The sequence below is a fragment of the Artemia franciscana genome, chromosome 4 (assembly GCF_032884065.1).
Source record: "Artemia franciscana chromosome 4, ASM3288406v1, whole genome shotgun sequence".
Lineage (NCBI taxonomy): Eukaryota > Metazoa > Arthropoda > Branchiopoda > Anostraca > Artemiidae > Artemia > Artemia franciscana.
Window position 1 is genome coordinate 47,691,111 of NC_088866.1, and position 21,400 is coordinate 47,712,510.

Consider the following 21,400-nt stretch of genomic DNA (forward strand, 5'->3'; position numbering starts at 1 on the left):
AATAGTGAAATTAAACCAACCTAAGTAGATACCATCGGAGCGTTCTGTTGTTTTGGGATGAAAATAATTTTAAAAGTTATCGAACATTCTTTCTCTATAGCAGAAAAGACAATTATCAAGAATTAATAAGGTACAAGTTGTATTAATTGCAACCAAGAATAATTCCCCATCCTAATAATTTTGATAGCAGTAAATCAATGACGTAAAATGAAAGACAAAGAAAAAACTTACATGTGGCGAATCACGAGCTTTTCATAATTCTCAAAAAGGTAAGGCAGATCCACAATCCAGCGTGAGCCTTTTAGAAGGTCTGACCCCAAATTTCTTCCTTAAGTGATAACTTTCAACACAAAAGGGGAATTTGTTCCAATTCCTTCGGAACTTGATTCGTCGTGAACTGAAGCATCCGTTAAGTCTTCTAACAAATATTTTGGTGAACGCGGTCTGCCTCTAGTCCGATAATTAAATTTCAACTTTTCACGATGGGCCTGCACATTTGGCAAATTGAGCCCTCGCATATTTCTTTTTTTCCCATGTTACTGTGGTCAATAACAAGAACTGTATAAGAATTTTATTAGGGCTTTGACCATTTTTATCGGGGTTCACTTACTAAGGGGTTGAATTGTTTCTTGGAAAGGCCTTGAAATTGAGATTGATCATTGACTGATTTAGTAAGGGTAATTTTTATTGGGATTTATTTACCAAGGGGTTGGATTGTTTCTTGGAAAGGCCTTGGACTTGAGACTAGTCATTGACTGCTTTTGTAGTTTGCTTTGGTAGTTCTACAGCAAGACTCGGGTCTCGCTATAACAAATTTAAATATTCTGGGGACATTTTGTTTCGTTCATTAGTTATTTTGTTTCATTCATTAGTTATTAATTAGCTTGTTTTATATATTTTTAATTCTTATTTCAGTACAAAGATTATGCAAAATTGTACTTACACTACAATACATAAATTTGTCCTGAATTTATTTTAATGGTACAATAATAACCAAAACGATAGATCAATCTTTTGAAATAAAACCATTGCTTCTTATTCGGCCCTTGTGCTGTGTTCAATTTATCTCTAGGATTAGACGCAGCTTATCCTTAATTATTTATACAATACAAATTTCTTATATGTTCATTAATCGGCAGTTTGGTGTCTGCACCTTACTTCTTCTCTAGACTCTGTTTAAACAGGTTAGAACTAAATAATGCTTGACTGAATCGCTCCTGAACAATCCGAGTGGTTAGCCCCTTGGTGTAATTTTTGCATTCTTAGATGCTCCGATTACAGCTCAATCTAATCTTTTGAGGGGAAATTTTGATTTCGGAACACAAATATGTAAAGTATTTGAAGGGACTGCAGCCAGGAGGTATATATTATAGAAAAAAGCTTCTTGTTGATGAATAGAAAATTTTTTGCTCTATTTTTTGATACCCCACAACAACAATGTCAAGCATAGCAATCTAGAATGCAAACCCGAAACAGGTTTTACAATTATTTTTGAATTATATAAAAAAATAATTGTCGGCTTTAAGATTTGATTAGGCCAAAATATTCACCAGATTTTTTTACTTCTATTGACATAAAAACCGCCAAAATCACTAATTCAGGATCTTCAGGCAAACTCCAAATGTTTAACATGGGAGGTATAGGAAGATTCTTTGCGAGTCCGTCCTGCCTTAAATGAGTGTTCGCAAAACAAATAGCAAATGTAAATTTGCTTTTTTATTATGACTAGAATATCACAAAGTTAAGCAATAGCATTGCTTGTTGTATCTTAAGGAAATACAACCCCAGATGGAGTTTTGTTGATACCAGTCTTAAAATTAATTTGTCGAAATAAAATACAGTGTTTATGGGCAGTAGAGAAAATGACAACAACCAGGAATAGAGTTTTTTTTCAATATTTCTTTTTTCAAATAATACTTCTCTGGCCACATTTGTGTTCCTTGCTAAGTTGTTGGTACTCTAGGTTGGGAATCCTCTGTCCAAGGGGTACAGGTTTAATTCCTGGCATTGCTAGTTTATTTGGTTTTCACCAGCTAAGCATTCACCATGCTAGTTTGCATCTTATGTAAATGCCATCCCTGCTGCAGCTTTGTTGACACCTGCCTTACAATAACTTGTCTAAGTAAAATATAATGTGTGTAGAAGATTAGTGAAAATGGCTGGAAATCCATCTTGGCTTTTTTTCAATATATTTTTTTAAGTAGTTGTTTTATTCTGGTCATAGTGGTGTTCGTGGCTAAGTGGAAAGCACTCTTAGTTAGAAATCCTTTGTCCATGGGGTATAGGTTTGATTCCTGGTATTGCCAGTTTATTTGTTTTGAAGGGGGGTCAGTGATGTTAGACTGATTTAAACCAGTTCCAAATGGGCAAATGAAGAAATATGGGAAAGGTAAACAGGGAGGGTGTACAAAAGCACAATATTTCTGGCCCCCAGCCCTTCACTGCAATTCTTGGCCAAAGGGTCACAAACTGAAAATTAGCACTGCCAGTTTAAACCTTGACGTGTCAGTGCTGCCATACTTACTTACTTACTTGCATATTGGTGTTGAGTTTGCACACATTTTATCTTCATTGATTTCCAAAATCATTTAGATAATCAGCTAACAGTCTCAAAGCACAATTAGTATTGAATAGTTTTTTTGGGCCTTGCTGACTTTCCCTTTATAGCAAAGGTTTATTGGTGTGAATAATGTAGATATTTTGAATTAATCAATCATTAAGAAGTTCCTTTTAGTTTTATCAAGTTTTTGGCTAATAAACCTTTTTAATTACCTTAAAATATTTGTTCAGTTCCTTTACCATTGGCTTCCCTTTATATTACCCTTGGTAATGATTGAAATATATTGTGGTCACTAAAAATTCTGATAATCCAATCTATTTTACCATCTTAAGGTTGTTTACAAAGGTGTAAGAAAATATTTAAGTACTGACTTAACTACAGACAACTTCTAGATATACTAAAATGTAAGCAAGATGGTCCTTACTCTGGCCATATCTGTGGAAGTACTAATGAGAGTGTGGGTCATTTGATGTATGTGTAGAATTGAGTGAAATGAGAAATGAAGTGTAGGTTTGATGAGAGACGGCTGGTGAATGTGGTGAGTGATGAAGGTTTTGCAAGATTTTAAAATTTTGGACAAATTCTCATGTTGACAATAGAGCACAGAAGTAAAATTTTGTATTTTTTTCTTTGTTTCTGTTATGTTAGACAATGTTGAATATTCTAAAGTGAATTTTAATGGGTAAATTCTCTTTTTGTTTTGAATTGTCATGGTCCTAGGACTTTAGTGCAATAAAACTTACTAATGTTTATTCACTTTCTTTAAACAAACACAAGGTCTATGTCTTCTAGCTTTAACAAAGTCAAATGTAATTTTGAAACCAGGGATTTCAAAGTAGGTCAAATGAACCTCTGGTAAAAATGAGCAATTTGTGACACATCTGGATTAAAAATGAAGTCTTTTAGAAAACTAAGAAGACAAATGAATGAAGAAAAGTACCTTATATCATAATTATTGGGTAATCAGTGGTGTGATTCTGTAAGCTTAGCCAGAGTCGACCCAGCTCTAAATGGGTACCTGGAGGAATCTGGGGAAGGTAAACAGGAAGGGTGTGCGAAAGCACAGGATGGCTGGCCGCCAACCCCCCATTGCACTTCCTGGCTGAAGGGCCAAGAAACGGAGATCAGCACCACTGGTACGGACTGTAAAGTCTAATGCCGTATCCTTTACCTTATTTACCTTTGCCTTATAATAGAAATGAACAAAGCTTCAATTAAGAATCTGTTTTGTTTAAACAGACAGAAGGGACAAACCTCCAAGCTTTGACAAATACAATCTCACTTTGGGGCTCCTATCTTTACAAAGGGGACTTCCTATGGATTTTTTCTATCCAACTAAAACCAAAAAGTCATACAAGTGACCTTCCAATTACCCTACATAGCAATTTTTTCCCTCTGTTTAGGGTAGCTCAACAAAGCCAAAGTCTTACCATTTAGGACTTTTTATAGATGATTTTGCTTTAACAGTATGAATACAACATTTTCCAAGATATTACCTGAACAATATAACCAAATATTCCCCTAATTTAGCCCCTTCCTATCTTTTCAAATACACCAGAGTATGTTAGATCATTTTTCAATTCGCTCTTACCTCAAATTAATGTGAAATATATCAAATCCAGAGGAAATTAAGCCAGTGCTAAATCATTTAATTATAATAGAATGACACTCTTAACCATTATTTAAGAATTAACGACGATTCTTGACTACTTATGTCCCTGCGTCGACACTCTTAACACTTTACGAATGTTTTATTTTTGAAATTTTTTGCCCAATCCGACAAGTCAAAAGAGTGTATTTGTGAAGCAGTTTGTTTGAGCTCAACCATGTGTATTTTTTTTTCCATTTTTGCGTAAAATTTCAAGCTAAACCAAGCTAAAACCAAAAATTTTGGTTAAACTAAAGTTAAACCAGCTGGTTGACGCAAAAAAGGCCTTATTTCACAGAGAATGCTGCATCCAGATGCAGGGTTAATTCTGAATACTCAGTCCAAAAGCTGTTTTCGTCATTTGTTCTTTGAAGTTCAAGTCCCTAATCAACAGTAACTCAGTAGTAGGGGAAGAAACAGAAATCAACCATGAAACAGCTTCCATGTAGCTCCAAATCACTTTGCTACTAGGCCTACTGCAAATTAAAGTACTGGACATTCTTTTGCTCTGTCTGATGGAGGAGCAATTTTTTCTCTTACAATTGTCAAAACTTTGATTTTGGATAGCTTAGGTCAGACACTGGGTATATCTAGCATTTACTATAGTCTTTGGTAGGCCTATGCCTAACAATACGTAAGGCCCATGACTTTCTTATGATGGCAATCAAGATCAAAGGTCATCACTAGATTCAAGGATCGAATTTTCTCTGGCCCTTGAAATCTAGTGGTCATGTAAATTGGGTAATCATTAGATTTGTAACATAGTGCATACCCACTTATGCACTGCATATATCTCTGTATATATGCACTAATATACATATATATATTATATTTAATATATATAAATATATATATATATATATATATATATATATATATATATATATATATATATATATATATATATATATATATATATATATATATATATACATATTATATATAATATATAATTATGTATAGGTACTATATATTTATATATATAATATATTATATATGTATCTAGTGCATATACAATATATGCACTAAATATATCTCTAAAGAAAATAAAATGTAAATGTCTCTAGAACCATCTAGTAGGCTAATAGAATTGAGATTTTCTATTACCAAGCTACTGCTAAGAGTCAGAAACACAAAGAATTGAGATTAGAAGGCAGTTGCGTTTATAGGCCTTGATTAGTTAAGACCGATTAGATTTGTCATCCATTTTACCACCTTTTAGCTGAATTCTTTTGTTTTGCATTTGCTTTGCTAAAAAGTAGTCTTAAAAAGCACCAAATTTAGAGAGTTATTTTAATATTTTTCTTGCTGATCAGAACAATTGTCTTTACAATTCCTTCTGTTTAAAGCATTTTAGAGAGATTATAAGTGCACCATGGGCATATTGCAGTCTCAAGTGAGCTTGTGGAAAACAAATAGAACACTTAAAAAGTGCCAAGTTTAGAGAGTTATGTTAATATTTTTCTTGCTGATCAGAACAATTGTCTTTACAATTCCTTCTGTTTAAAGCATTTTAGAGAGATTTTAAGTGCACCATGGGCATATTGCAGTCTCAATTGGGCTTGTGGAAAACAAATAGAACACTTAAAAAGTGCCAAGTTTAGAGAGTTATGTTAATATTTTTCTTGCTGATCAGAACAATTGTCCGTACAATTCCTTCTGTTCAAAGCATTTTAGAGAGATTATAAGTGCACCACGGGCATATTGCAGTCTCAAATGAGCTTGTGGAAAACAAATAGAAAATATAATTTTTCTTATTTTCTATTATTTCAAGACTAGAATATCTCAAAACTAAGCTTTCATATTGCTTATTGTATCTTAAGTAAATACAATTCCTGATGGAGTCTAAATAAAATGCACATTGTTTATAGGCAGCAACTGTGAATTGAGTTTTTTTCAATATTTTCTTTTTTCAAACAATTGTTGTTCTGTGGTCACATTTGTGTTCCTTCCTAAGTGGCTGGCTCTCTAGCTGTAGAATCCTTGGTCCAAAGGACACAGGTTTAATTCCTGGCATTACCAGTTTATTTGGTTTTGGACAGGGATAAGTGACGTGTTTCTGTTAGCTCAGCTAGAATTGGCCCAACTTTAAAAGGTTACCTAAAGAAATGTGCAGGAAGGCATGCAAAAGCATAGGATGGATGGCCCCTAGCTTCCTATTGTACTTCCTGGCTAAAGGAACACCTGGTCCTTTACTGGCCTACTGACTTAGCCATATAAGCTTTCTTTTAAACTTATTAAACATAAGTACAAATGAAGAAATGCCAGTAGGGTAGTTGTTCCTTTTCAATGAATTGTTGATGCATAGACAAGAGTGTGGGTCATGAGAGATGGCTGGTGAATGTAACAGGGATGAATGTTTTGCAAGTTCTAAAAATTTAGGGCAATTGCTCAGGTTGGCAACTGAGCAAAAAAGTAAAATTTTGTGAATGCTTTTTCTTTGTGACTTATACTTATGTAATGTCAAGTATTTTATAGTTAATCTTTATTGTTTTGTTTTAATTGCAATGACCCAAGGACTTTAGTGTAATTAAACCAACTTACATCCATTCATCTTCTTCAAACAGACAGGAGTTCTATGTTTCCTAGCTTCAATAAATTTATATGCACAAGGGTTACAAAGTAGGTCAAAACTTGCAAATGGAACTGTGGTGCAACTAATTATTTTGTAAGGAATGTATATCAAGTTGAAGATTAAAAAAACAATCATTTAGAATTCAAACAAGACAAATAAATAAAAGTATCCCTTTACAACCATTTAATGAATTGTCGCAAATGTAGGTCGCTCGTAAGATTGAAATGAACAAAGTTTCAATTATGAATCTGTTTTCTTTCAACAGACTGAAGGAGCAAACCTCTAAGCTTTGCCAAATTCAATCTCACTTTTGGACTCTTTTCAATGGGAACTTTCTCTGAATTTTTTTTGACCAACTAAATACAGTAGGTATAAATTCAAATTCAAATTCATTTTATTTAAAAAACATTCGACGGACAGAGCCGATTATTAGTTTTTATTGTCATACACACACAAAAATTCGTCTACAAGTCAAAATTAACATTCACAAAGTTAATAATATATACAATTAACAATAATAATTGTCACATACACACGAAAATAAGTCAACAAATATACACAAAATTATAATAATACAATTAACAACAATAATCCGGATTAAAAAGTCGATCCAGCATTAAACAACTTAACAAACGAGGGCACAAAACTAAGCTCATAACGAGCATGTGACACAGTCACAGGTTGAAGTTTTGGTACAGGCTCTGCAACGGCCCTGAGTGGCCTTACCCGTGCCGGTTGATGTTGGGGAGGAAGGATATTTCGGTGTATAGGGCTGGACAAAATTTTATTACCAAAGGATAGGGCTAGTTTTAAACGACGAGATTGAAGGGTTTGAAGTTGAAACTGATTAAGGAGGGATATGTACGGTATTTTTGGGGCTTTTGAGATTACTAGGAGGGCACGGTATTGCACCCTCTCAACCCGGTCCGACTGTTCCCTAGTCAGCCCGAAATGCCATACAGGGCAACAGTATTCAAGTGTGGAACGTATAAAAGAGAAATAGATGCGTAGGAGGTGTGGTGCAGGGATTCCATGGCGAGCCAACAACTTTAGAGACCTGATGGCCAAATTAGCTTTTTTTAACATGCCATCAACATGTTTATTCCACTTCAGATCTGAAGTGATATGGACGCCGAGCAGTTTAATTTCGGTCACGTGACTGGCGCTGGGAATAGGTGGATTAAAAACTGGCGCAGATTTTAAAAAAGAAAATGTTAAAATTACAGATTTATCAAAGTTGACAGTCATTTTGTCCACCTTTGCCTCTTGACATATATCTTTCATTAATGAACCTGCTCTGCTTGGTAGGTTTTTCCGACAACATTGAATGAGCGACAGATCGTCGACATACTTCCAGCGATCGTCCAGTGTTGTTGCCAAATCATTTATTATAACAAGAAACAAAAGTGGTCCCAAGAGGGTACCTTGGGGAACTCCACAAAAAATGGGCAGTGGGTCGGAGTAGGTGGACTTATATTTTGTCCGTTGACATCTACCAGAAAGAAAACTAGCAATTAAACGTACAAGGAATGAATCTACACCTAGTCCAAGAAGTTTTTTTACAAGAATTTTGTGGCAAATTAAATCAAAAGCTTTTCTTAGATCTATTGCAATAAGATTAATCCAAGAATCTGGTTCATCGAGTTTTTGCAAAATACTGTCAATTATACTTACTAAGTAATGAGATGTAGATGTGTTTGGCATATTTCCAAACTGCCTTGGATCAATTTTGTCCAGAATACGGTCTTTCAGCCATGCTGCAACAAAACTTTCATACACTTTGCTAAAAATGGGTGTCATAGTGATCGGTCGGACACCCGAAAAATCATTGGGCGCATCTTTTTTTGGTATTGGTGTAATGAACCCATTTTTCCAAATTGATGGATACTCACCTGTTTTTGTCACCTGATTAAAAAGGAGTGTTAGGGGGCCACTAAGATAATCTGGAAATGCTTTGATGAGATCAATGGGAATATCTACAGGGGTAATGCTTGTTCTTTTAAGCCTTTTTAATTTGAAAAACACCTGGGACTCTGATATCAAAGGGAAATCAAAAGACTCAGGAGGAGGGGTGGGTATTCCCACGCTCAGCAAAGGCGGGAGGGATTGCACAATGTTACCCAGATGTTTATTAAGGGAGTTGGCTGTTACGACGTCATCTTCATCAATGCCAAAATCGACTCCTTTTTCCACCTTGCCCGTCATCCTTTTGATTCGGTTGTACCACTGGCTTGGTTTGGACTCGAACAGACAGTCATTGTTCGAGTGTTATTTTGGTAAAGAAACAGATCATAGAAGCAGAAAAGCCGCCTACCCCCTAGGACAGGTCAGTAGCCTACTTCTTGGGTTGCCCACGTGCAGGGATGTATAATTGTCCAGTTCCAGTAAACTTGGTACTTACCCTAAAAAAAATCCTGTCACGTAAGGTAAGCCACGTCCTTATTGTACACAAATTATCCAGTGGAAATGAACTATCTGAGTTGACGGATCAGATCAGATGAAGTTATGAACTGAGAATCAAATCAAATCCACCCTTTTTCGAACACAACAATGGTCTCTCACGGGACAAGCTGCCGACTGGTCATTAATAAGGGTTCGCAGTTGACTTCCGCGAATCAAACGCGGCCGGCGGCTTTGAAATCCCACTTTTACGGGCAACAAAGACATATTTTGCATTCTGCCAGACAATCAAGAAAGATCAGAAATTTCAAGTTGGACAGAGCTCAATTCAACAGAAATCGGGAGATTATCGGGAGGAAATTTCAGTCGGGAGATTTTCCAAAAAGTCGGGAGATCTCCCGATAAATCGGGAGGAGTGGAAGCACTGTCGCCAATGTCTTTTTTTAGTTTCTTCTGAAAAACCTCAGATAAATGCTGCACCTTGTGTTTGTTTACTTGTCCGATTACTAATCCGATTAATCCAAGCGTTTTTAAAGACGCATATGACGTCAGAGGTTAGTCGGATTATCTCCTCGAACGCTCAGGATTACTTGTCCGTGGGCTGGCAATTTATAACCCAAATAAAAAGATTATTTGAGGATTATGACGTCAGTCTTGTATATTTTTAAAATGGGATGACCATGTGCATGTGACTCCCCTGAGATGGATTTTGTAGATAAGCTATATTTATAGTCGAGTAAATATGATTAATATTTCTAAGGAAGCCTATCAAGTCCCTTGGGAAGAGGGTGGGATTAAGGTTCTATTTGCAATTGAACTGTCTAATGAGTTCGAATTGAACTGTCTAAAGATTAAAGCTTGAAGAAGTCAATTTATAAAGGGACGCGATTTATCCACAGTTTTTGATTGTGCAGAAGAGAGCGGGAATGAATAGGAAGAGCCGTATTGGTACCGACCGACCTAGTGCCTTAAACTGCTGGGGACAGGTAGCTCAGGTACTCGCACTTCCCACAATCAATAACAGTGTATTATTGTTCATAATCGTATATATCCATTGTTTGCAGACTGGAGGAGAATAGTGCTTCCAGTGGCCAGTTTTTCTGAAGAAGTCAAAGAGGTGAAAGGACTTGTCGTTAGTCCATATACCTCCCTACCATTTTTGGAACTGGAACTGATGACTCCCCTGAGATGGGTTTTGTAGAGAAGCTATATTTATAGTGGAGTAAATATGATTAATATTTCTAAGGAAGCCTATCAAGTCCCTTGGGAAGAGGGTGGGATTCAAGTTCTATTTGCAATTGAACTGTCTAATGAGTTTGAAAGTTCAGTTCAGAAATTTCAGATGGAATATACTGACAAGACTGATTATATGCAGAGAGCATACTAATACAGTCATATTGGAGATTACTTCAGATTTAGGAGTTTGTAAGTAGCATAATCTTGTCTGTGGTTATAAAATATTAAGATTTTCTAGAGAGCTGCACAGAACAAAGTTTTTTTTATCAGTTAGAAAGGTGTGTTATTAGGAATAGAGCTCGGGAATGCACATTTCCTATTACCATCGTTTCTTATTTTACCCTAAATATTCAATTTAAACAATCTTAATTTCAGATTTATTTTTTCCCTCTACTCATTACTTTTCCTAATCACTCTCTAAGATAACAAAAAGTAGCTTTTCTAAGAGTTTACGCTATTTAAAATTTTATGATTAAATCACTAATGGGACAGCTAAGAAATAGCCTAGACATAGACCTACATTTAGAATTAATTTCATCCTGAATCCTAAAATTCTAGTTGTGTGATGACTTTTTGCTATCTTGAAAAGGGGAAAATGAAACATTCTGGGATGGGTCTACAGGCTAAAGCATATCCCAGGAAGATATTTTAAAGTACCCACTTCCACTACTTCTCCCTTTAGAGGGCCCTTAGTTCTTAATTATTCTGGCCTTAGACAACTCCTGTTGATTGAGCAAACTTTAAGCCATAATACTGTTTTTTTCTAATTCTATAAATAATATTTTATGCCACCACATTATAGGTTAAATATATGGCTTATATTATTTATTCTCCATGATTTTTTGTTTTATTTGATTTCATTGATGTCAGTTGCTTTCTGTTAAAAATACATTTATTTTTTTTACATCAAGCTTCTTCTTTTGTGAAAAAATTTGAACTGTTTTTCTTTTTACATGTTGTATAAAATGTAAAGGAATACCTGGCCCTTCATTTCACAGATTCAACTAAAAGTATTTGAGGCATCTTACATCAAAATTCATTTGACAAATTTTAATGTTTTTTTTCTTTAGATGACATGGGACACCATTAAAGTTTTGCATTTGCTTTGCTAAAAATTGTCTTAAAAAATGCCAAGTTTAGAGAGTTATGTGGATATTTTTCTTGCTGATGAGTATAATTGTTTTTAAAATTCCTTCTGTTTAAATCCTCTTAGAGAGATTCTGAGCCAACCATGGGTATATTGTTGTCACAAATGATTTTTCTCAAATGGGCTTGTGGAAAACAAATATAACATATAATTTCTCTTTTTTTCATTATTTCAAGACTAGAATATCACAAAACTAAGCATTCATATTGCTGATTGTACCTTAAGTAAATACAATCTCTGATGGAGTTTTGTTGATACCTGTTTAAAGATTTATTTGTCTTAATAAAATACATATTGTTTGTGGGACAGCAAGTAGCAACTATGACATGAGTTGTTTTTTTTCAATATTTTCTTTTTCCAAATAATTTTTGTTCTCTAGTGACATTTGTGTTCCTTTCTAAGTGGCTGGCACTCTAGGTTGAGAATCCTTTATCCAAAGGGCACAGGTTTAATTCCTGGCATTAGCAGTTTATTGGTTTGTGACAAAGGTCAGTGATGTAACTCTGTAAGTTCAGCCAGAATTGGCCCAAACTTAAGAGGTTACCTAGAGAAATCTGGGGCCAGTAAGCAGGAAGGGCATGCACAAGCATAGGATGACTGGCCTCTAGCTTCCTATTGCACTTCATGACTAAAGGATCACCTGGTCTTTTACTGGGCTTCTGACTTAGCCAAAGAAGCTTTCTTTTAAACCAATTAAACATAAGTACAAAGGAAGAAATGCCAGTAAGCTAGTCCTTCCTTTTTATACCACTTGATGCCTTTTTTTATGCTCTTTACAAATATAATAAGTGCTTCTACTGCAAATTCAGATTTATGCACTTTTTCACCTCTTGACCTCTTAAGAATGACCTATAAATGGGGTAATTACAAATCTGTAATAGTTTAGAAACAAATTTGGGCTATATATTTGCACATCAGGGGGTGGGGGTAAAGCATAGCATATATTATATATGTAAACTAACCATTGCTGTTTTTTTTAATGCGTTTGTTCACATCAAATTTTGATTAAAAGAGAAATCAATCAGTGCAACAGCACACACATAAAAAAAAACTCCAGTCATGGTTACTTTACATATTTAATATATGCTACACTTTACTCCCCTTTTCAGAGCGTGCTCCCTTTTCAGAGCATTAAGACAATTTATCACAACAAGAAATATCCAAAGCATCTTGAATGGAATGACTTAAAAGGCAAAAGACAACCACAATTTGTTCACAAGGCCTTAATGCTATGTAAAGTTCTGCTTCACATATGAAGCAGAATGCTATGTGAAGTTTATAGATTCATCCCTGAAAGTTTCATTTTCCTAACCTAAACCCTTTCTGAGATAGCAAGAAGTCAATTAACTAGAATTTTACCAAAGTAGGTACTTCAAAATACCTTCCTGGGACATACTTTAGCCTGTAGAAACATACCTGAGTTTCATTTTCCTAGCCTAACCTCTTTAAAAGATAGCCGAAAGTAGCTAAAATAAAATTTTACTCCTATGATTAAATAGCAATCTCAACAAATATAGACTATATAAAAGGCTATAGGTATTGGCCTAGTCATTATAATTTTTTTTTCACTAAAAATTATAGGATGTTTGGAAACTAGGCCAGTTTTTTATATAGTAGCCTAACACTTGACTAACTCACCAATGTGATAGCTGCCTCCCTAAGAACCAGCCTTTTTAATAACAAAAAAAAATTTCTTCTGACTCCTTACGAAGCTTAGCCTAGGCAAGACAGGCCTAGAACACTAGAAACCCTTTAGATACTAAGGAATATGCATAAGATTACTTACAGGTCACTGAAAAGCTAAACCGGTTTATCCATTTAAAAAACATGTAGCATTGATGTCACTTGTCCTCAATAATCTTTTATTTGGGGGTTAGAAAGTCCCACGGACAAGTAATCCTGAGCGTTCGAGGGGGTAATCCGACTAGCCTCGGACGTCATGTGCGTCTCATAAAACGCTTGGATTAGTCAGATTAGTCATCAGACAAGTAAACGAACACGGGATTGTTTTAATAGATGACAGTTTTCATGAAAAATTTAAAATGAGCAACTGTGTTCAGATGACTCACTGATAAGCAATGAGAAGGAGGATTAAATTCGTCATCATCCTGATAAGGATCATCCAAATATTTCCAAAGATCATCCCAATATTTCACAGGAATTGTATTTTCAAAACTAAAGGCAGAGAAAAAGCAACTAGTAACTGGAAATTAAGGTAAAATATTGTTTTGTCAAAATTTCAATAGGTATAGACCTGTCATGTAGGCAAATTTCAGGGCCCTCTAGAGGGAGAAGGAGTGGAGGTGGGTACTTTAGAAAACCTTCCCAGGACATGCTTTGGCCTGTAGACCCATCCCTGAATATTTCATTTTCCTAACCTAAGCCCTTTCTGAGATAGCAGGAAGTCAATTAACTAGAATTTATGGTATCTTAAAAAGTAATTAATCTTTATGATTAAAGCTCTCAGGATTGCATTTAGACTCAATTTGGATAATATAGGCTAGATTTATGGCATGGGAAGGTTTTTAAGTATCCACCTTCTTCACTTCCCTATCAATTTGGCAATGAACTTAGAACAAACTTAGATAACCTATCCTGTAAAAGTAGGCCTTAACTTCCAGCAATAGACCCAGGGGCAGATCCAGGATTTTCTCTAGGGGGGGGGCATAATAGGTTACTTTGATTAACTTGCAAACAGAGAAATACCCCTAATGTAAATGAGGATAAAATTATAGCAGTTCACATCACTGGCCTACTAATAAAATGAACATATCATTTGATGCCTTTTTTTATGGTCCTTACAAATATAATAATTGCTTCTACCTTAAATTCAAATTTAAGAACTTTTTAACCTAACCTAAACTAACCTTATTATGAATAATTTTAGCCCTGAAAAGATGTAGTATTATTTTGTTGAAAACAGTGTAGAGAAAACATAGTATTATTTTGTTAGAAATTTAGAGGGTTTCAATCTGTAGAGGTTTCTAATTATTCAATTGAAATATTAAGTCTTGATATTTTTGTTGGGCAACAATATCAAAATTATAAATTTGACTCAGATTTAGCATTAAGTAAGAGGATTGTCATGTAAAATTTTTAATTTATAAACAACTAATTGTGGATATATAACTAAATGGCATGTATCAAAATAAGCATAAAAATCTTCATTGACAATTTTGGACCATTTTATGGACAAATATGTGCAACCCCTATACAAAAACATAACTTATTTTGTGACTGGTTGGTATTGAGAAGGTTATAAATTCTGAAGTAATATTGCAGTTGTATTCTCTTTCTGTGGTTAACTGAAGTTGGGTGAATTTCCAATTTTTATCAACATTTTATTATTAAAACTTTGAAAAAAAAATCAATGCCATTCTACTGATTCAAAACAAGAATTTCAAAACTCATCTATACCAGCTAAAAAAAGCATAATTATTTGCCTTTCTTTATAAACAATTTTTCAAAAATCTATTCTTCTAAAATGAATACTCCAACATCTAAAGAAGTATTTTGACTTATATGCTTAGTTTTATGTATAAACTTATACAAACGTTTATTAAACTCCTAAAGAGTTTGGCCTGTATTTTAAGGTTTTAGGATGAACAGAGGAGGTAATATGTCATGTAATGCAGAGCTTTAATCTGATTAAAATAGGCAATAAAGTAGCCACTATTTGCTCACCAAAATCCAAAACTTAAATTAATAATTTTTGCACTTCTCATACATTTACTTTCTTTTATGCAAATCCCCTAAAAAACAATGTCGTAAAAACCAGACCTCTTTACAAAAAAGTAAATTCAAATTTGTCTCTGAATCAATCAGGCTATCTGTCTGTGCTTTTTTGACAATTAACCATGGGTTGATGCCCACAACTAATTGGCTTTAATTCAAATAATTTGAATTAAAACTGAGTAATTGTGGGCATCAAGCCATGACTAGTTGTAGAAAAAGCAAAGAAAGGTAGTATGAGTAAGTGAGAGGCAAATCTGGCATAAGCACTTATTAGGATTCTAAAAAAATGATGTCAGTTAATTTGTTGATATATAAGTCTGTCTGTCATCAATCCTTGCATAGTTTTGTCATGTGTCATTGTTTCACCTCTTTCCCCTATAAGTGATAGTAACATAGAGCTCACTATAGATATTTACCTTCTTTTATTTTTAGATAGCACCTCTCTTTTCTTCCTGATGACTGATTATTGCATTTGCTGCAAAATAATAAAGAAGAAAAATGTCACACTGTTTGAATAAGCTTATATAGTTTGAGAAATTTTGAAATCATCCATCAGAGGCAAGAGGGGGTAAAATGAAGCAAAATTCTTTAGAAATGAGATAAAAAAGTATTTATGGTTGTTTTGAAAATTTTTGTTTTGATTTTTTTTTTTTTTCGGCTGTTTAGGCTGTTTTAGGCTACTTTGGTCTACTTTTGCAGTATTAGTAGTTTCTAATAAGTTTTCTTCTTCATTTAAATTCTTAAAGGTGTTCTCTATAGGGTGTTGGCTTGTGAGATGTTTCAAACAGGCTAAATTGGCTACTTAGGTCTACTGGTAGATGTTTCAAACAGGCTAAATTGGCTACTTAGGTCTACTTTTGCAGTATTAGCAGTCTCTAATAAGTTTTCTTATTCATTTAAATTCTCAAAGGTGTTCTGTAAAGGGTTTTGGCTTGTGAGATGTTTCAAACAGGCTAAATTGGCTACTTAGGTCTACTTCTGCAGTATTAGCAGAGTTTTTAATAAGTTTTCTTCTGCATTTGAATTCTCAAAGGTGTTTTCTATAGGGTTTTGGCTTGTGAGATGTTTCAAACAGGCTAAATTGGCTACTTAGGTCTACTTTTGCAGTATTAGCAGTTTCTAATAAGTTTTCTTCTTCATTTAAATTCTCAAAGGTGTTCTCTATAGGGTGTTGGCTTGTGAGATGTTTCAAACAGGCTAAATTGGCTACTTAGGTCTACTTTTGCAGTATTAGCAGAGTTTCTAATAAGTCTTCTTATTCATTTAAATTCTCAAAGGTGTTTTCTATAGGGTTCTGGCTTGTGAGATGTTTCAAACTGGCTAAATTGGCTGCTTAGGTCTACTTTTGCAGTACCAGCAGAGTTTCTAATAAGTTTTCTTATTCATTTAAATTCTCAAAGGCGTTTTCTATAGGGTGTTGGCTTGTGAGATGTTTCAAACAGGCTAAATTGGCTACTTAGGTCTACTTTTGCAGTACTAGCAGGGTTTCTAATAAGTTTCCTTCTTATTTAAATTCTTAAAGGTGTTTTCTATAAGGTGTGGCTTGTGAGGTGTTGCAATCAGGCCAAATGGGTTATTTATTAGTTAATTATTAGTTAACATGCTAGGTTGTGGAAGAGGACAATAGAGCTATTTTGTGTTTTCTTTATTTTTTGGTATATATTAAAAGGAAAGTTGTACTTTATTACAATATTAATTAGCTGCAATAGTTAATTAATTATTAGTTTGCATGCTAGGTTTTAGCAGAGGACAACAGAGCTTGTATGTGTTATTTTTGACCTTTACTTTATAGTCTAAATTAAAGTTAATCAATCAATCAATCAATCAATTTATTGATACTAAAAGAAAAAACTAATACAAAAGTAAAGTGGTTACTAGGCCCAAGAAGCTTTGCTTGTAATGGACCACAGAGAACAAGAATAAAACACTATTATAAAATATATACAAAAAAAAAAAAAAAACAAAAAAAAACACTGGAACAAGACAAGGACATTGAATAGATAGGATATTTAACAGATAGAAGATTTAGAAGGAGATTAACATATAGCTGAAAATGATTTTAAAAGAAGAGAAGAGACATACAAATTAGGAAAGGATTAATAAAGAGAGAAAAATTATTGAATTGGAAATACCCGACGAAATAATGCCTTTGCAGAAAGAAAAAGAGGGACATCCGAAGGGATGGAGTTCCATAATAGAATTGATTGATATACTGGAGACCTCTGGCTTGCTGTAGAAGATCGTTTTGGTAAAATAAATCGTCGAGAAGAATTACGTAAAGAAGAAAAGTACCTACCTGAGCCTGTCCGTGAGAAAAACTGCTGTAGGGGCGGTGGGAGAGTACCTAGAAAAGCAGAATGCGCAAAATAAAGGGTACTTTTACCTATAATATGATCCAGCGGAGCTATTCCAGTATCATTATAAAGATCAGAGGAAGGGTAAAGCCGAGGGAGAAGAAAAGTAGCCTTCACTGCCCTATTTTGGGCTCTTTGAAGTGAGCAGAGAAGAGATTTATTAGTATTACCCCAGACAGAGCAGCAATAAGAAAGGTAAGGATAAATAAAAGCATAATAAAGAGAAACCATAATATCAGGAGGAAGAAATGAGTTAATCCGGTGCAACATTGAAGACTGGCGGAGGATTAAGGAACGGGTGTGAGTTATATGCGGTTTGAAAGAAAGAAAACAGTCAAGATACACACCAAGAAATTTCACCACAGTAGCTTGTGGTATAATATCATTCCCAAAAGTCAGGGTGATTGGCTCCTGTACGTCTCGCATACGGTAAGGGGTCCTGAAGTTGACAATGGCACTCTTTCGGCTGTTAAGAGCCATACCATTTGACCAGCACCAATCCTTTACTTTATCAAGAAGACCTTGAGCCATAGAAAGTAAAGTTGCAATTTACTGCAACTATTTATTAGTTGCATTAGTTAGTTAATTATTAGATAATCATGCTAGGTTTTGGTAGAGGACAACAGATAGGGGAATGCCCTACAGATAGGTAGAGTAGCTCCATAGGAGGCTTATACCAAGTAGAACCTTGTCCCAGTGGGGTCCATAATAGAAACTGGGAAACCCTCCCCCGGGGGTCATAATTACAGGTGGAGGAGGAAGAAGGCCCCTCAAATATGCACTCAACATGGCCCACTGCCGTGTTCACACGTCAGATGAGTTACAAACCTTCTCCCAGTAATGGGTTAAATTGCATGGTGAAGCAGAACACCATTGCGGGAGGATCCTCTATAGGAGGACAACTGCAGCAGGGCGTAAGATCCAGATTTATGGACAGCGGCCTCTGTAAAGGGCTCCATCGACCCTTTTGGGGTACCTGCAAAACAGGGAAACCTGCTGTCCATTTTTCCCACTTGAGGAGTGGTGCCCCTTGAGGAAGTTACAGCCTAGTAAACAACACAGCACTCGTACGGGATTCTGATTATTGGATATTTTTCTGGGCTTGGTTTGTTTTGATGGGCGTTTTCGGGCTGAAAAACCTCTTCCTAGTTAATTTATCTACTATGGGCTGCCTCCCCGTAGTAGCATAATATCTGTAGGCATGAATATATAATGAGTTGGAGGTAATAGGCTTGGGACTGTCTGTGCAGGATTTCGACTCTTGTTGATAGAAGAGCATCACCAAGTGCTAAGAACCATGTTGTGACCAAGATGGGCCCAGGATTGCACAAAGCCTCCAACTTACTGGAGGTCCCAGGGACTTCTTGCTGTCCGGTTCTAAGCCGGCTTAAGCGCTCCGGTGTAGACTTGAGAAGATATGTTGGTCCCCATCCTGCACAGGTATCAGGGATCACTGCTTTTCTTGAGGCCAAAATAATTTCAAAAATTTAAAGAACATGCAAATTGGAACTTGGAATGTTACAACGTTAAAAAATGAATATCGCATCGACATTTTGACTGACGAATTCAGACGGTTTGAACTGGATTGATTAGGAGTTTCAGAAACTCATATCCCAGGGGTAGGAAGCATGAAATTAGGTGACATAAAATTTGTTTACTCAGGCAGGAAGGATGGGGTACATAGACAGGGAGTAGGGCTCATGATGATTAAGGAAGCTGCTAAGTCTTGTTTAGGCGGGGAAGGTATTAATAATAGAATACTAATTGCTCATTTTATGACTAAAAAGTTTAGGGTATCAGTTATAGTAGTACATGCCCCCATTGGACCAACTGATGGATATACTAGTGACTCAGATGAATTTTACTTACAGTTACAGGAGCAAATAGACAGGGTACCAGGTAGAAATATGGTGTTTTTGCTAGGAGATTTTAATGCCCAGCTTGGTAGAAATAGGGATAGATGGTATCCTAGCCTAGGTAAATTTGGTGTAGGAAAAGAAAACAGTAATGGCTATAGGCTTTTGTAATTTTGTAGGTATAACAACCTAGTTATAACCAATACGGTGTTTGGTCACAAAATGACCCATAAGTTGACATGGTATTCACGTGATGGTAAGACAGCAAACCTTATTGATTCATCTAGTAGTGTCTAAGGTTAATTTAAAGCTAAAATTTCGGAAGGGTAACTCCCTCCCGGAAAGTTATGATGTTGGTAGACTTCAGGATGAAAATTTGAGAAAAAAATTCCAGGAACAGTTGAGTACTAAACTTAAGAATTGAAAATTTGACAATGTGGAAGATGGATGGAATAATTTCAGAAAAACAATTTGTGAAGTTGCTGATGGTGTCCTAGGGAAGAGTGCTAAGACTGCAACTAGGAATATTAGTGAAAAAGTTTTAGGTTTAATAGAGAGTAGAAGGGGTTTGTATAAGAATTTTCTGAGTGATAGGTCGTATGAAAACAAAAGGAATGTAAAGAAAGTGGAGAAAGTATTAAAATATGAACTAAGAAGATGTGAAGTGGATGCGATGGATAAAATTGATGAGGATCTGGAAGATGCGGCTAGACGGCATAATAGTAAAATATTATACTGGCATGTTAATAAATTTAAAGGGAGTAGCCAATCCGGACTAGTCCCAGTTAAAGATAGAAATGGGGCCACAATTAGTGATAAGGAAAGAGTTAAAGAAAGATGGGTGGAACATTTTGAGAATGTGCTAAACCGAGATACAGTTGCAGGAAAAGATATAGATGAAAATGAAAAAGTTTGTGATACCTTAGATGTGAAGGAAGATTTGTTTAGTGAGGAAGAATTAGCGACAGTACTAAAAGGATTAAAAAATAATAAGGCCCCAGGTGCTGATAGTATGATTAATGAGTTTCTTAAATATGGTGCCTCTGAGGTTAGGAATAAGCTACTGAAGATTATGAACATGATTTTTGAAAAAGGGGAAGTACCCAATGATTTTAGGAAAACCTTAATTAAACCACTGTATAAGAAAGGTGACAAGAGTGAGTGTCGTAATTATCGAGGCATTAGTCTGGTCTCTATAGGTAGCAAATTACTGAGTAATATGATACTTTTTAGACTGAGACATGCTGTGGACAAAGTTTTAAGGGAAGAACAATGCGGTTTTAGAAAGGGTAGAGGATGTGTCGACCATGTTTTCACTCTTAGGTTAATAATTGAGAAGTCCCTTTGTTGTCAAACACCTTTGGTCCTCAGTTTTATCGATTATGAGCAAGCTTTCGATTCTGTTGATAGAACAGCGTTAACAAAGGTCTTGTCGTTATATAGTATACCTGAAAAATACATTAAAGTGATTTGCGATATGTACGAGAATAATACTGCTGCCGTTAAGGTAGGAAATGAGGTTAGCAATTGGTTTTGTATTAAATCAGGAGTTAAGCAGGGTTGTGTTCTATCCCCCTTTATATGGATCATTTTGATGGACTTCGTCTTAAGGAGCACAGGAAAGGCAATTGGAGACCATGGAATCAAATGGGGAGAAACAACGCTCCTGGACTTAGATTATGCTGATGATTTAAGCATATTAGATGAAAGTGTGAGCAAAATGAATGAATTTTTTGAGGTTTGACGAGTTCAGGGTGCTAAAATAGGCTTGAAAATTAATGTTAAGAAGACTAAATCACTAAGGCTAGGAATAAGTGAAGATTAACAGGTGACATTAGGTAACGAAAAGATTGATCAGGTTGGGAGCTTCAGTTACCTTGGTAGTATTA

At 35.2% G+C, this 21,400-nt stretch overlaps 1 protein-coding gene across 1 annotated transcript in view; it reads left to right on the top strand.

Annotated features, from left to right (window-relative positions):
- The first annotated feature begins 13,564 nt into the window (after positions 1–13,564).
- Positions 13,565–21,400, top strand: part of LOC136026522 (annexin A7-like) — a 216,870-nt gene continuing 209,034 nt past the window's right edge. The window contains exon 1 of the mRNA XM_065703180.1: positions 13,565–13,781. The gene's annotated coding sequence lies outside the window, so the exon portion shown is untranslated. The remainder of the gene's footprint in view (positions 13,782–21,400) is intronic.